Below are 16,755 nucleotides of genomic sequence, written 5' to 3'. Positions count from 1 at the left end.
TTTTTTGTACAGGCAAAAAAAAAAATCCTCTTTGGATTCCTTTTAATTAGTGGAAACAGGGACTAATGTAGGTGTTCTGGAAAGGTAAAGTGGCACAACGCAGTTTTTTGAAAAGCGAGGGATACCCGTCGGTGCTGTGGAGAGCAAGAAAAGGTGAGCCAGAGAGAGGGGAGGGAGATCATTCCTGCCATTGTTATCCCCCTAATTGTGACTTGGGAAAGTTGTCTACGTCATCAACCGTGATCAACACGAGGGGCATAGCAGTGGATGCGGGCTTCCCTGTTAACCCTAAACTCGCAGAGTTGACGTGGCATCGTCCCCCGACGGGAGGGCAGCGTGCAGGCGGGTGGGTGATGCAGAGAGAATCTGAGCTCAATCTGGAAGCAGTGAGTGGGGATCAGCTGGGTTTGGGGGTGTGGTGACGAGCAGACAGAGCAGCAGGGCGCTGACAGGGGGTGTGGGGAAGCTTGCGTGGGGGAGGGGCTGTGAGCAGAGGCCGGGACCAGGTGAAAGGGGCTGGCAGCTGGCGTGTGGGAGAGGGCAGGGCGGGTGCCACCGTCACTGGGCTCCCAGGCAGGGCCTGCAGCCCCTGTGCTGAGGGGTTTACCCCCATTACCTCACTGAGGGTGCATCCTGGGGGAGGAGGTCGGCCTCTGTTCCCCTCGCTTTCAGGCAGGTTGACTTTCAGCCTGCACATGATACATGGAAAAGGAAGCATCGATCCACAACGCCTGCTTAACAGGAAAATGTATCCGTGTGCGCAGGTGTGTGTGCAGGTGTCCCCAGTCTGTCCGAGCAATTCGCAGTGTCCGGGTTATGTCCCCTCCCCCCACCAAGTGGCCTGAATGAGAGCCCTGGACGTTGTTTTAAGGGCTGCTTGCGGTCCAGCGTCGATGGCCTTAGATCAGGCCGCAGTGCGTTTTTACGAACTCCCAGGCCAGCTTGGTGCCACTGCAGAGGCCTCTGTGATATCCCTCCCCTCGCTCCCTCCTTGTTGTGCCTGATCTTCAAAGCGGCCTCTGATGCCCTGACTGCAAAGAGAATTTTAAGCAAGGAACACACTCTTGTGCAAGTGGGGGGGGGGGGGGGGAGGGGCGTGGAAGATGCTTCTGTGGGAGCAGCCAGAAGCCCCCCCGGCGGGGGTGGGGGGGGGGCGGGGGAGAGGCGGGCGAGGAGAGCATCGCGCAGCCTGACTGCAAACAGGAAATCGTTCGGGAGAAGTCGCATTGTCTATCGATTCCTGACCCATTTGTTTACTTGTTCATTTGTGCGCTCATTTATTAGTGTCATTTCTCATGGGCCCCAGGGACACTGAGACAAAGGGACACATTTTCTGTCCGCAGGAGCTCAGAGTCTACCCGCAGGAACAGATGGGTGAACAGACCACTGTGATGTCTGCTTGATAACAAGCTTGCAAGATTTAACCTTTCTGCGAAATGTAATTATGGAATCTTGGTAAATTTATTTAACATGTTAGTGCCTCAGTTTGCTTAAATATAAAATGGGGGGGATCACAGTGGTATCTCAAAGGTCTGTTATGAATATTAAACAAGACAATACAAGGAAACACTGGGCTGACTTTGTGACATAGAAGTCCTCAGGGAATATTAGCTGCAATAATTTTCATTAATATTATTTGTTGACACAAATATATATGTGGCAAAATACAGAGTCATAGAAGAAATTAAATATAGCGGCTTCGTAATAACCATTTTCTCTAAGGGCAGGGGGAAGGAAGATTACAAAGCAAAGCATAGCTGTCATTCTTATTTATAAAACATTCTGGGGGCACCTGGGTGGCTTGGTCTGAGCATCTGACTGCGGCTCAGGTCGTGATCTCACAGTTGGGCTCATGAGTTCCAGTCCTGCATCAGGCTCTCTGCTGTCAGCACGGAGCCACTTCACATCATCTGTCTCCCTCTCTCTCTCTCCCCTTCCCCTACTCATGCTCTAAATTCTCTCTCTCTCTCTCAAAAATAAATAAATGTTTTAAAAAAAACCTACAGGGTTACCTCGCTGGCTCATTCAGGTAAGCCTCTGACTTTGGCTCAGGTCATGATCTCAGGGTTCGTGGGTTTGAGCCCTGAGTTGAGCTCTGTGCTAACAGCTCAGAGCCTGGAGCCTGCTTCGGATTCTGTGTCTCCCCCTCTCTCTGCCCCTTCCCCACTTGTGCTCTGTCTATCAAATATAAATAAACCTTTTTTAAAAAGTCACAAAACACTGAGGGATGTTACAAGCTGGGTGACATATAACTAAGCCGGGCTGGATAAAAGCAGGGCTTTTGGAGGAAATGCCCTAGGAGGCCTGCCAGGTATGCACAGAAATAGCGGATGCTGGATCTGGAAGAGGGAACGGAAAGGAGACCACGGTTTGAACACTTACTGCATCCCACGCTCTGTGCTGGATTCTTTTTTGTGTGAACCTACTTTAATGGGAAATTAGCAACCGTGCAGAAACGTGCACAGCATGAACGCGTACCTAAGCAAGGTTTGGACGGTGGACATCGTAGGAGACTCCTGGTTCTCAACCGGTGGAGATTTTGCGCCTTAGGATTTGGCAAAGTCTACAGACATTTCTGCATCCGCAGTTGTCTGAACTTAATTCAGTCGTTCCCGCTGACCCGCTGTGTGACCTTGGACACGTCCCTTCAGCTCTCGGTGCCTCGGTGCTGCATCTGTAAAGCGGGATCCTGACGCTACTCCAGTCACAGACTGCTGTCACAGGAGCTGGTGTAGGAACAGCAGTTGGAACCCTGGCAGGCACACCGGCGGCATCCTGTGTGCTCACTGTTTTACTCTGTCTGGTGTTTAGAGCAACAGCAGAGGACTGTAAGTCTCCCGGGGACGGGCGGGCTGGCGGTTGGCTGGTCAAGGTCATCAAGTGAGTCCTGAGGGTTCGGCAAGCCAAGTGGGCGTCCTCGGTGCATGAGGCGGGCCTGGCCTCTGCAGGGCCCGCTGCACAGAGCTCTCCCTCAGCCTGCCTGTCCTTCGGGGGGAGCGCTTGGTCTCCCTGACCGGCATCATCGCTCTCTCCAGGACTGTGACAGATGGGGCCATTTTGACTCATTGGGATTTTTGGCAAGAAAAGAGCAGATAACAAATTGGGTTCTGTCTGCAAATGACTCCCCGTTGTGTGAGAGATTCTGACTCCCCAGTGCCGTTTCTGTGGCACCAACCAGCTCCTCTTTGCCCACAGCAGCATGACATTTTATTATTTGACTGTCTCTCCAAGGCTACAAAGGCACCTGGAGCCTAGTAGACCCTCACTACTTGGATTCCTCAGTCCCTCTCATGTTACTTTTCCCCTGTGTCGGCCACTGGCAAGACACAAGCCTTCCCTCAAGCCTCCCAGGCCCCCAACTCTGCATGAGTGAAAAATACGCTTCGTTAGAAGGGAATGGGGGTGACGGGGCCACAGCACATGGAGCGACACCCCATCATGAAGCTCAGGGTGAATGAATGAGGGGACCTGCCTTCTCACCCTGGCTCCGCCCACCTGAGACGGTTAACCTCATCTGCCCCCACCCGCCACCCCCTCACCCAGCTAAGGGTCACTGACTATCCGAGTGTCGGTGACCTGTTCAGGCAGTGGACAAAGAACGTGAGGGACCCCTGGGTCACACTCAGCTCTGCCACTGACTATCCACAAGAGGCTCAACATCCAGATGTCTCCTTCTCTGCATTCGCTCCCAGGAGATGCTGACACCTTATCGCGCCAGGTTATGCGAACATTAAATGAAACAGAAGGGAAGAGGTTGGGACGCTGGCTGCTCCATGGCAAGTGCCGCGGAGGTGATTGCTGTCATTAGTGTCCTTGCCGTGCTGGTGCTGGTTGTGACCCCGAGGCCTGGAGCGCTGCCCTCAGGCTGGCTGTGCCCACAGGCTCTGCTGCCCAGGAGCTTCTTGGTCTCGACCACTCGTCCCATGTAGCCCGGAGCCACCTCTACCGTGAAATGGGAATAAGAATAGTGCTCCCAGAATAGAGTTGTTATGGTGACAGTTCATGGATCTGTTTCTGGTAGGAAAAACAAAAAATGACTTAGCTAGTTGCCCAGCCAATCCTAAGCCCTCAGTGATACTGGTTAGGATTAGGAAAATAACAAAAACCACCATACAGGAGTGGTGAGTGCGCGCGGGTCAGCGTGGAGCCCAGGTAATTCTCATAACAGCCGTGTTTAACAGACAGTTTGTCCCAAACCTTATTTTTAATGTTTGTTTATTTTTTGAGATCGAGAGAGAGAGAGAGAGAGACAGTGTGAATGGGGGAGGAGCAGAGAGAGACAGACACACACACAGAGAATCTGAAGCAGGCTCCAGGCTCTGAGCTGTCAGCACAGAGCTCGTCGAGGGGCTCGAACCTGCGAACCGTGAGATCATGACCTGAGCTGAGGTCGGACGCTTAACCGACTGAGCCAGCCAGGTGCCCCCCAAACTTTTTAAGTTGCACAGATGAGATCAAACCCTTACCCACTTCTGCGAATTTTCTTTCATCCCTCCCCGCCCCCCTCCCTCAGCACCACCCGGTAGGGTTCCCCATCCTCCTGACTCTTCTGTAACCCCTGGGCCGCCCACATCACAAGCCTCGTCACTCTTCATTTTCACTGGGCTTTTTACACAGTTGGGCAGGGCTCTGTCTTGTTTCCTGTTGGATCCCCAGTCCGGGGTCCAGTGCCTGGCACAGAGTAAACATTCTGCAAAATTTGTTGACTTCCTATAAATTCAATGACATTACATTTTATCACCCAAATAGAAGCGTAATTCATATCTTGTGTGCACCCCGGGGTTCTCTCTCAAGCGCGGTATTGAGCCATCTTCCTTGTGAAAGTGTCAATCTTGGCACGCACCCCCTACCAGGGTTATTAGTTATGAAGGCTTCTCATACAGATGTTAAGAGGCTGGGATCGCTGTCAAGCCCCTCCCCCAAATGACATCTTTCACAGAAGTTTGTCCTTTGAACTCAGGAGACAGACTTTCTCCAGCACTCCATCCAAAAGGGTTTCCATAGCAACCACCACCACTTCAAAGGTGCCAGAATGTCTCCCTCCTACATCTGACTTCCTCCCTCCCTGGGTGCCATTCAGGTGACACGAGGCAGTTGGAATGAGCCCCAGGTCACCTCACCAAATGTTTCACAGCTGGCAGGAGCAGGTGCACCTATTAAATAAATTACTCAAGCTACAGAGGGGCTGGTGCATCATCTTCCTGTGACACCAGAGAGAGGCTTGCTTTCATCAGTCTACCGTCCATGAAGAAATCCCTGAGCTTAATCAAAGGCTCATTGTCCTGGGACATTGTACATAAGAGGTACTTCTTAAATGTGGGCTGATGGGGTGAGAATACATACAGCCATAACACGTATATATACGTATGTGTATATATGTACATACAATTAATGTCATTTTCTTTACTAGTTGTTTAGCTCCTGATATTCTATGCCTGATTCAATGGGGGTATTTTAAATTTTTTATGTTTATTTATTATTTTTGAGAGAGAGACAGAGTGCGAGTGGGGGAGGGGCAGAAAGAGCGGGAGACTCCGAATCCGAAGCAGGCTCCGGGCTCTGAGCTGTCAGCACAGAGCCTGACGAGGGGCTCAAACTCACGAACTGTGAGGTCATGACCCGAGCCGCAGTCGGACACTTAACCAGCTGAGCCACCAAGGCGCCCACAATGGGGTTATTTTAAATGCAAAGTATAACAACATGAGGTATCACTTTCCTGTATTCAAAAGATTGAGATTGTAAGGTAAAGGTCCCTCTCGTTACCATTTGGAATTGGAGGAATTAGTTAATATCTGTGTTAAATATATTTATCCTCAATTTCTACATCTAGGAATATAGTATCCCCTACACTATTTATAATATACAACACTGAAGATGCCAAAAATAGCTGGCTTAATTACATAACAGTTTATTATTGTTTATTTATGCTCCTATGAAGGGCCAGGGCAGTTCATCTGGTATTGGCTGGTCTCACTTATGCATCTGTGCCTTTTGTGGGTTAAACATGCTAACCTTGACTGGGTAGTATCATATAATTGGACATGGGCTGGGCAGTGGTCGGGGGCCAAAAGAAAGGAAGTTGATGTGTGCAGACACTTTCTTAAGCTTCTGCTTAGCCTCAGGTCACATGACCAAGCTCAGATTCATGTGAGAGGCAGTATTCAAGGGCATGAGCACAAAGAGACCAGAGAGTTTGGGGTTACTGGTGTAGTCATTCTGCCAGCAACGTGCTGCACTGTGGTTGGAGAACTTTGTATGATACCAGTTACTTGAAACTTGTTGAATCTTGCTTTATGGTCCAGAATGTGATGGGCTTTTGTGTTGTTTTATTTTTAATTCCATGCATACTTGAGAAGAATTTGTGATCTCAGATGGTTGGGGCAGCATTCTAAACATCCCTTAAATCAAGCTTTTTTGGTGTATGACTCACTCAAATCTTATCCATCGTCCTTGACTTTTTATATGCTTGACAGAGTAAATAATTGGGAAATCGCATTGAAATTTCCCAGTATGATGGAGATTTCTTAGTTCTGCCAATTTCTGTTCCTTGTATTACACACACACACACACACACACACGCACACACACACGCACACACACTTAAAAGTTTTTTTATTTTGAGAAAGAGAGCATGACTGGGGGAGGGCAGAGAGGCAGCGTGAAGGGAGAGACAGAGGATCCCAAGCAGGCTCTCTGCTGTCAGTGCAGAGCCCAATGCGGGGCTCAAACCTGTGAACTGTGAGATCATGACCTGAGCCAAAATCAAGAGTCAGACACTTAACTGACTGAGCCACCCAGGCGCCCCTGACACATATACTTTTGATAAGAGAATTTTCATGTATCTTTTCCAGCTTTACTGAGGCACAATTGACATTAGAATTATAAGATATTTAAAGTGTGCATTGTGGAGATTTGATGATATATGCATACATTGTCACAAAATGATACCCGTGTTAATTAGCACATCTGTCAGCATTTTGAGACTACTTTATCAGGAGTTTATAGCTATAGGATTGTATTCAACCATCCATATTCGTAAAAATCCTTTTGGTCTTAAAGTCAATTTTGTATGACATCCTAGAGCTAAGGCGGCCTTATTTTGGTTGTTATTTGTGTGGTATATCTTTTTCCATATTTTTATGGTCAGTGTTTCTGAGTTCTGTCTCTTACAAATGGGACACAGTCGTGATTACATTTTAATCCTTTGCTAAAATATTTTAAATAAAGAGCTTGTTGTATTTGTATCATTTAGAGCATTTGGACTTAGGTTTTCACTTTCAATTTAGAATTTTTTCGCCTTTTTGTTAAACTTCCTTTGCCTCCTCACCTTTACTGGTCTTCTTTTCAACCAATTACTTTTGGTTTATTTGTTTTCTCATTTCATTTATTTTATTTTATTCCAATTTTTTTTTTGGTTGTTCTACTGACTTTAAAGTTAACCACTTCTTTTATGTTCTTTTGAATGTCGCCACTGGATTTTTACACTGAATAATTCATCTTATTTACTCAGTTTTACCAACAAGAGATTTTGTTATTCACATCATGATTTACACTCAACAACTGTTCGAAATTTTGGTTTGGGCTATTTTATAAACCGCAGATTTAGCAATATTACCATGATCATTATCATCCAATGTTTACATTTGCTCATGTTTCCGAACTCTTTTTTATTATTTATCTATTCTTTTTGCTTCTCAGATTTTCTTTTGTAGTTATTTTTACTTTTCCAAAATAAATACTTTAGAAATACTTTAGTAACAGACTCTCTGATTTTTGTTTGTTTGCTTCCTTGAAATGCCTTTGTTCTTGAGATAAGAGTTTTATTTTTTTATGTTTTAATTTTTTTATAACATTCATTTTTGAGAGAGAGATACAGAGCATGAGCGATGGAGGGGCAGACAAAGAGGGAGACACAGAATCCGAAGCAGGCTCCAGGCTCTGAGCTATCAGCACAGAGCCCGACGCAGGACTCGAACCCATAGACTTCTAGATCATGACCTGAGCCAAAGTTAGATGCTCAACTGACTGAGCCACCCAGGCGCCCCAGAGATAGAGTTTTATTGAATAACCAATTCCAACTTGATAATTAATTTATTTTCGTTCTTAGAAGGTGTAATTCTCATGTTTCCTGGCTTTTTTTTTAATTGAGAACTTGGTATTAGTCTAATTATCGTCCTTTAATACGTGATCTTTCTCTCTGGCTGCTTGTAAGATTGTCATTTTGTATGTGACGTTTTGCTATTCCATGACAGTGTGTACAGGATTGGATTTCTTGTTATTTATCTCCCTCAGCATACCTTGTGTTCCTTATGTTTGTGGATTCATGTTTTTCAAAGGTCCAAAAAATTGTCAGGCATGAAAACTTTAAATATGACGCATTTCCTGTTCTCTCTATTGTCTGCTTCTAGGATGCTCCTTAGAGATAAGCTTACATTAGGCATTCAGTCTCTCCTCAGTGTCTCTTGACTCTATTTCCCACCCCCCATATTGTTATTGTAGATTCTTGAGAATGTCTGGAGGTCCGTGTTCTGACGTGAATTCTAGCCTCTACTGCATACAATCTGCTCGTGAGCCTCCCTCTGCTGGAGTCTCATCGTTGGCTCATTCACCCTACATGCTGATCACCTTCTGGCTGGAAACACTAACATAGTAAAAGACTCTATTTTAAAGACTCAATTGAAGGGGCATCTGGGTGGCTCAGTCGATTGCACATTTGACTTCGTCTCAGGTCATGATCTCACAGTTTGTGGGTTCGAGCCCCGCGTCGGGCTCTGTGCTAACAAATAGCTCAGAGCCTAGAGCCTGCTTCGGATTCTGTGTCTCCCTTTCTCTCTGTCCCTCCCCCGCTCATGCTCTGTCTCTCTCTCTCTCTCTCTCTCTCTCTCTCTCTCTCTGTGAAAAATAAATAAACATTAAAAAAAATTAAAAGCCTTAAAAAAAGTAAAAAAGAAAAAAGAAGAGTCAATTGAAGGTAAGGTCCCACGTGTTTCTGTGTGTGCTGAGAAATGACAGGAAGTGGGGCCCTGGTTGTAGCCGCTAGCTGGCAGGAACATGGAATGGGGAAAAACTGGTGACACTCCCCATCCTTCCCCAGCGTCCTGGGTGCTCAGTCAGTGGCAATGGTGGTAACGGCGGAAGCTGCTTCTTGGTTATCCTCGCATAGGACTTGGCTTATCCTTCCTTTGGCTTCTGAAGATGAGACACATCCGTGGGAGGACAGCGGAGTAAGGTCTTGCTCCTGGAATGGCTATCGTGGCCATATTGGTGGATCACTTCTGGTGGTTTAGGGAGTCATTTCAGGAAGCAGACTATTTGGGGAAAAAAACACTGATGTCCTGGATTCGGTCCTTTCTGTGCATATGAATGATTCGGCTTCTCTTCTTTCACGTGCAGAACCCTGGCTGATACACAATTAGCTGCGGTTTTCATTTGGACAATTCTATCCCTATTTCTAAAAGCTCTAGTCATTTATTTAAAAATAAACCTTCCTGGTCTGCTTTGGATTGTGTGGTAGTTTGCTAGGGCTGCTTGTAACAAAGTACCACGGACCCGGTGGCTTAAACACGAGAGATTTATTGCCTCAGAGCTCTGGGGGCTAGGAGTCTGAGATCAAGGCGTGGGCAGGATTTTTCTCTCCAGAAGCTGAGAGGGTGAATCTATTCCATGCCCCTTTCCCTGGCTTCTAGCAGCCTGTGGGAAATCTTTGGATTTCCTGGCCTTGTAGGTGCACCAGCCCCCTCTCTGTCTTCATGTTCATGTGGCATTCTCCTGTGAGTGTGTCTGTGTACCAGTTTCTCCTTTTATAAGGACACCAGTCACATTGCAATAGGGGCCCACACACTCTATTGTGACCTCATCTTTACTTCTTGCGTCTGAAATGACCCTATTTCCAAATAAGGCCACATTCTGAGGTACAGGGAGTTAGAACCTCAATGTACTAATTCAACCCAGGACAGATAGTAATTTGTCACTTGCTAGTTATTATACCATTTTTCATATCTGCTAACATCTTATAACAAGTTACTTTTAAATATTTATCTGTCACTTACAATATCTGAATCATTGGATGGGTGGGGGATCTTAAATGGTTTTTATTTCTGTTGACCCTTTGCTTGCGTATTTGACGATTTTTGTTTCTAAAATCATGCTTTGTTGATATGTGGGAGTCTGAGGTCTTCTATGCAGAATACTGTCCTCCAGAGAGGATTTGCATTTGCTTCTGCCTGGAACTGCTTCCTGAGACCTTCCTAGGACCTCATTCATCTCACTCAGTCTTCCCTGTGCAATGCCACAGTTGGGTGGCATAAACTTTCCTCTCTTGTTGCAGGGTCCGGGCAGGATTCCTCCTAAATTTGTGTTGGTCCCAGATTCCCAGAGATTAGGGTAGTGTCCTTGGTAAATTACTGTTTTCTTTCTCTCCCGGACTTGGTCTTTCTTTCAAGCCGCAGAAATGATGCTTCACAGAGCGTTTCCTTTGTTTTCCTTCCCAGGGTCCACATTCACCTTACAGTGTTTTGCATCCTTGTTTTGGAAGCTAAATTAGGGGGAAGGCCCTGATAATAACTTCTTTTGAGGGAACTAGCTTTCAAGATGGGTTATCTCTTTTTTTTCCAGGAAACCTCTTGGGCCTCCAGTTCTCACTCTTCAGATACAGAGGATGTGAGTTGTACCCTGAGCCCTCTCGCTCTCAGCTGAGTGAAGCGTGCTTCGGTAAGGCAGTTTTCTGTACACTTACTTACTCCTCACTTGATTCAACAAATATTGGTCGAGCCACATGTTGACCCAAATCCTCTTTCAATGTCAAGCAAATTGTATTTATTTGGAAATCATGCCTGACTTTTAAAATTTATAATTAGACATTTATATTATGATACATGATGCTTTCTCATCTAGTTTTGTTTCCTTTTTATTTCACTGAGTCAGAGAGGGTTGGAGATGTGATTGTGTTGTGCTTGTAATATGCTGACAGAAAGCTGACAGCTGCTGAAATCACCCCAGACAGAAGCCTGTATTTTAAGAGGAATAATACCAGGGAGAGGGATGAAGAGGACAATAGAAACTGGGGGGGGGGGGGGCGGTGGTAGAGGCACCTGGGTGGCTCAGTCGGTTAAGTATCTGACTTCAGCCCAGGTCATGATCTTACAGTTCATGAGTTCGAGCCCCACATCGGGCTCTGTGCTGACAGTTCAGAGCCTGGAGTCTGCTTCAGATTCTGTGTCTCCCTCTCTTCTGCATCTCCCCAGCTCATGCTCTATTTCTCTCTCTCACTCAAAAATAAGTAAACATAAAAAAAAAAAAAAAGGAAACTGGGAGGTAATGAGAAAGGTTTGCTGATCCTTCTGAGAAGTATAAACAGACAACTCCGTGTTTCACAAAATGTATTTGGATGAATTTAGGGGAATAGACATGTATAAATAAAAAGGGCACATACCTTCTGCATGCATAACAAGGTATGTGCACTTTTTTTTTAATTTTTATTTAATGCCAATGTATGTAGAGCTAATGAATACAATATATGATGTTTATATCACCTTAGAAGTTCTGCATTCCCAGGTGAGATTTGATCATTTGACATTGACTCCTAGTAGAATTGTAAAAATCAAATCATGGATGTCATTGGTGTCAAACTGGGTGCCTGGTTTTGAGGAGCTAGGGGTCCCATAGTGGTGGTCAGCTGGATTAAAAATGGCATTGCCATATTTGCATAGGTGGATTCCATTAAAATAGAAATATTTATCAAGATAATAATGTATCTCGTTTGTTACAAGTCCCAGTTTCAACTCAGATATTATATATAATGCAGAGAAAGGATAAACAACACAAATACATAGATACTTCTCTCTTTAAAACTTCTAAGTCACCATCTACTCAACCTCCAGTTTCCTCCAAGTTAGCTCTACCCTGAATATCTTAACTTGGAGGTAGAGCGTTCCAGCCCATGCAGCCTTATAAGTCAGGGGCTTGAGAAATTAGAGCTACTTTACCAGACTACTTCTCATGTGTCAAAGACAAGTCTAGATCTAGGATATACAGCAGTGTGTCCCAGGATCGACTGTATAGGAAGGTGCTTCCTCTTCCTTTCAACAAACTTGTTTCTTCCAGTGGAAATATGGCAGAAAGATTTGTGAGTTGGATGCTGAGAGCTTGGGTACAAAACAGCTCTGTTTTATTTGACAACCTTCCAAGCGTCTGCCCTAAATGCCGATCCCCACCCCCCCCCCCAACTTTGCTTTCCAGCCCTGATAGACCATTATAATTTCTCTATTCGTATAATTTTCATTTGTTAGAACAAGGTACAGCTGTCTCAGGGGAAAATGTTTTTGAGAAAGTAGCTTGCCTATAAATCCATTTGTTTCACAATAATTAATTTGAACAAACTCCAAAAATATGCTTTAATAACTTCTCAGATCCCAATTAGGGCCAAATAAATGGCTTTCATTTATGGCAGAACCGATCTGATTAGGTTTCTTGTTTGGTGCACTATAAGCATGCAAACTATCCACCCTGAGGGACATCAAGCGAAATCCAAATCTTTAGATTTATTTAACCACAAATGCATATTTATAAATTGCAACAGACTTTTCTAATTAATTTTGCATCATGCTAATGATTTTTCTTTGTAACAACTGATTACATCAGGAAGGATCACAGCCAGATCTAGAGCCATTTGCAGTCACTGCTAGTTTGGAGAGAAATGGAAGGAAACGATAAAGAAAAACAAATTTCAGGGAGGTGGCTCCTCAGAAGTAATTACTGATTTCACCAAATGTCCACTGAAGCAATCCAATCCCTAACCCTCATTTAGTAAGCTCCACTATCTTGTCCATTTTACAGCTCGGTTTACTTGCAACTGACATGTTTTCTGGTGAAGAAAATCATGATGGCAAAGTCTGTGCAGAGGCACGACACTGAAGAGTCTGAAATGACACCCGATTTTGAGAAGGAAAGGTATGAGGACAGAAGGTCAGGCAAATAGAAAGGGTCATGGATAGGGCACTGGAGACCCGAGTCTGAGCACTTCTGCCTCTTCAGAGGAGGAATTCCAAATTGGCCAACTGGAGGCATTGAAATAAGTCCCAGAAAAAATGGGGTGGGGTTGGCTTGAGAAAATAGAGTACCTTGAACGGAAGAAGGGATGTTCTGCTTTAGCAAAACTAGAGCTGAGTAAAGAAAGTGGAGTGAAATTATAATGGTGTTGGAGCACCTGGTTGGCTGAGTTGGTTAAACGTCCAACTGTTGGTTTCAGCTCGGGTCATGATCTTGCGGTTCGTGAGTTCAAGTCCTCCATCAGGCTCTGCACTGACAGCACAGAGCCTGCTTGGGATTCTCTCTCTCCCTCTCTCGCTGCCCCCCTCCCCCACCGCCGCTCATGCTGTCTCTCTCAAAATAAATAAATAAACAGACATTAAAAAAATAATGGTCCTGCTGGAGATAAGGAGTAGGAATGTGAGTGGGGAAGTTAGAGGCATTTCACAGTGTCCTACCAGAGTCTACTGAAACAGTCATACTTTTGTATTAGAAAAGGGGCTTTAAGGAACCCCCAGAAGGCTTGTTGTCTATCCTTTGAATTGTGGAGGTTAATAAGAGGTACTCAAGGCACTTCCGACTAAAAAATCTCCACACGTCTTCAGGTGTCCATCACTAAGACAGTGTAAGAGTTAGGTGCTAACAGAGAGGAAGTTAAATTTTTTTAGATCGCCAGTCCTCACAACTGATGGAGGGTGTTGTATTAATAAGACTTTTGCTGTTCTGTTGCTCTACAGGATGATGTAGGATAGATCTCCAAATAGGAAAAAGCATCCTGGCTGGTCAGTGAAAATTAAACATTGTAGGCTCAAATTATATTTTCAAAAGCTCTTCTGACCAAATGGGAAGCAGCTGGGAAATGAGAAAGTTCATGACTGTTTCTGGAGAGGGTGTTGCACAGCAGAATTTGACTGAGAATTTAGATTCAATAAATCAGGCTGGAAAATGGATAGAAGTGGAATATATTCCCCAAACCATCTGTTTATCTGGACACGGTCTGATCAGGAGGGCTTTACATTGAGGCTGAAGGGGAAGCAGGGAACAGGAAAAGACGTACAAATTTTAAGTTGGTTGACTACCTGGGTGCATGCTTTATAGTGATCTTCTTCAGTTGAAGAAAAAAAGGGGATTAATTCCATGGTTAAGGGGAATGCCTCACAGAATGGTGCAGGCAGGCCTTGGACATGGACTGAGGTAAAGGACTCATGCACTTTAGGTCCTCAGGAGTCTTTTTATTTCAGATCAGCACATCCACTGCCACTGTTTTCCAGTCAACATGGCAGACAGTAGCTGCCAGTCAGTCATCAACTGTCATATCCACCCAACAAAGCATCCCAGTTGGTTCAAGTCTTTTGGTCCCCATCTCTGGCTGGCTGGATCAGGAGTCCATTCCTGGGTCATCGACTGTGGGCATGGGGAGGAGGCCGAGCCATGATGTGTTTTTCCTGTGGCTCTTTTCACTGCAATCGGTTGGACCAGGGGCCTGCGGAAGAGTGAGCATTTATGAGGAGGTCAGGACCACTGGTATTACAATTGGTAATTCACTGTCCATTGAGTCAACAACACTGGAAGAGGTGCTGAGTAACCAGAAAAATAGGCAGCCAGACAGCCATAACCAACACTGTTGGGAGAGAGGAGCAATCCCACAGGTAAACTTGAGCCCCCTGCAGTGGTGAGCAGAGGGCTCTGAGCTTTCGTACCCAGGCGTTGCTGACTCTCCAGCATTTAACAAAATCCCAGTTGGGACTCTTAACTGAAAATATGTGGAATGAATACATGAATTATTAGAAAGTGGAGATACCTTGAGATGGCTTTTAAAAGAAAGAACTTTATAGAGGGGGGTGGTTAGTTTATTTGAGGAGAAGTGTTTCACTGGGGCTGAATGTGGGCGGGGCCACCGTTTGTAACACTCTTGACTTGACAGGAAATAGGCCAGTTGTTCTAGTTGAGCAGCGGAGGATGCCTAAAGCTTGAATCAGCACCCAAACCCACTCCAGGTGAAAAGGTCGGATCTTTGATTGTCAAATTAGCAGACCCATGTGGTAACGAGGTTCGTTTCCTTCTCTGAGATGCATCCTCACTATTCAGTTTCTTCTTTGGCTAAATGAATCCAGTTTGGCTTGGTCAGATCGATGTATTTTATGTCACATCAATTGTTTGCAGTTAGAATCTGGTGATTCCTAGAATTTCTGTGGGTAAACTTGCTTGCTTTATCTATTGAAATTACTATTTACTGCTTCAGATGGCGTTGCCTTGGTGAGCATTCATGGGTATTGTGTCCTTGGGGGGTTTTAGATTATAACTAGGGACCATTCTGATTGCAAAATATACCACCAGATATCAAGGGCGTAGAACTAGCAGAAGGAAGACAGGGATAAGATTGTTTATGTGATACTCCCTGAGATTCCATTTTTTCCACTCACAGCTATGCTTTGATACATAGTAGAAATGGCATTTCTCTCTTGCAAACCCTTTTAAATTCTAGTTTGAGTTTTCAAGCATTTAAGAAATGTACCTAGTAGATACCAACCATCATCAATTATCCTGTGATATCCACCATGGGGGGTTGGGAAGGATTGAGAATATTATTGTCTTCTCTTGGTAGATGAGCAAGTGAAGACTTGGGGAGATTAAGTAACCTGTTCAAGACCACCAAGCTAATACAAGGAAATGGTGTTTTCTTAGTGACTACTTTCTCTATGGTCTCTGGACTACTGTTGTAACTGAGTATGTACCTTCCACCAGCCAAATCCCAGAACCAGTCTCCTCCTAGATCTTTCTCTTTGCTGAATGGCCCCTTCCCTTTCTTCCTCAACTGTAATCCGGCTCTCCCCAGAGTTAATTTCTCTGGCACGGCTATGTCCACATGACTTCTCTTTCTCCCTAAAACAATACAGAACCAACTAGTCAAACAAACAAAAGACACTCTTTAGAACAGATAACACCGATACATACCCATCTCACGAATTAAATTATTAAATTAGTGTGAGTTACATGCTTACCAGCGATTACCACAACAGAGCTATCATTAGTAGTGTTAGAATTATTATTGACCATATATCTTAAAAGTGATGTAACCTACAAGTCTGGTCATATCAAAAGAGCTGCAATCCTCTTTGGAAAATAAACAAAGCAGTTGCTTAAATGCGCATTGTACATTTGGAGTATTTCTTATTCAGGCAAGCTGGTTTTATATTCATGACAAGCATTTTCAATTTTAATATGTTTGCTTACATGAGATGCAGATTGTAATTTAATGGCAGACTGTTTAATTATGCCTTCATTTGTATAAATTGTAATGTTGCTGCTGAATAAATGAAATAAAAATCTCTTTAATTTCCTTCTCAATATTTAATTTAAATCAACGATAAACAGTGCCCGTCTCTTTGAAACAATGTTAATTAATATTCAGAAGACTAAATTTGTTTTTGGATGTATGGTATGTGTGGCCTGTTGGTTTCATAATTGAACTGGAAATAAGATTGATAGAGTTAAATAATCTCTAAAGAGAAAGAAAAAAAAAAGTACTGTACAATTCTATTCAATGCATCTCTGCCAGTAGGAAAAGGCATAAGACGGGCTTTACCTTTCAAACTGTTCATATAATTGTCATCCAATGTATAACTTAGAGTTTAGCTTTTGAAATATTTTATAAATATACCACATAATTATTCAAATTGCTGAAGCATTATTTTTTTTCTAACAAGTTGGTCTGGCCCATTTGTACAT

The 16,755-nt window shown here is 44.4% G+C and overlaps 1 long non-coding RNA gene across 1 annotated transcript; it reads left to right on the top strand.

Moving 5' to 3' along the window:
* The first annotated feature begins 311 nt into the window (after positions 1-311).
* Positions 312-13,339, top strand: LOC132664843 (uncharacterized). The gene is made up of 4 exons (XR_009603882.1): positions 312-386; positions 1,344-1,438; positions 10,615-10,710; positions 12,835-13,339. It is a non-coding gene; the product is annotated as an uncharacterized LOC132664843 (long non-coding RNA).
* Positions 13,340-16,755: the final 3,416 nt, after the last annotated feature.

This window comes from Panthera onca, chromosome F2 (assembly GCF_046562875.1).
Source record: "Panthera onca isolate mPanOnc1 chromosome F2, mPanOnc1 haplotype 2, whole genome shotgun sequence".
NCBI lineage: Eukaryota > Metazoa > Chordata > Mammalia > Carnivora > Felidae > Panthera > Panthera onca.
This window is presented reverse-complemented; position numbering and strand designations above follow the sequence as displayed.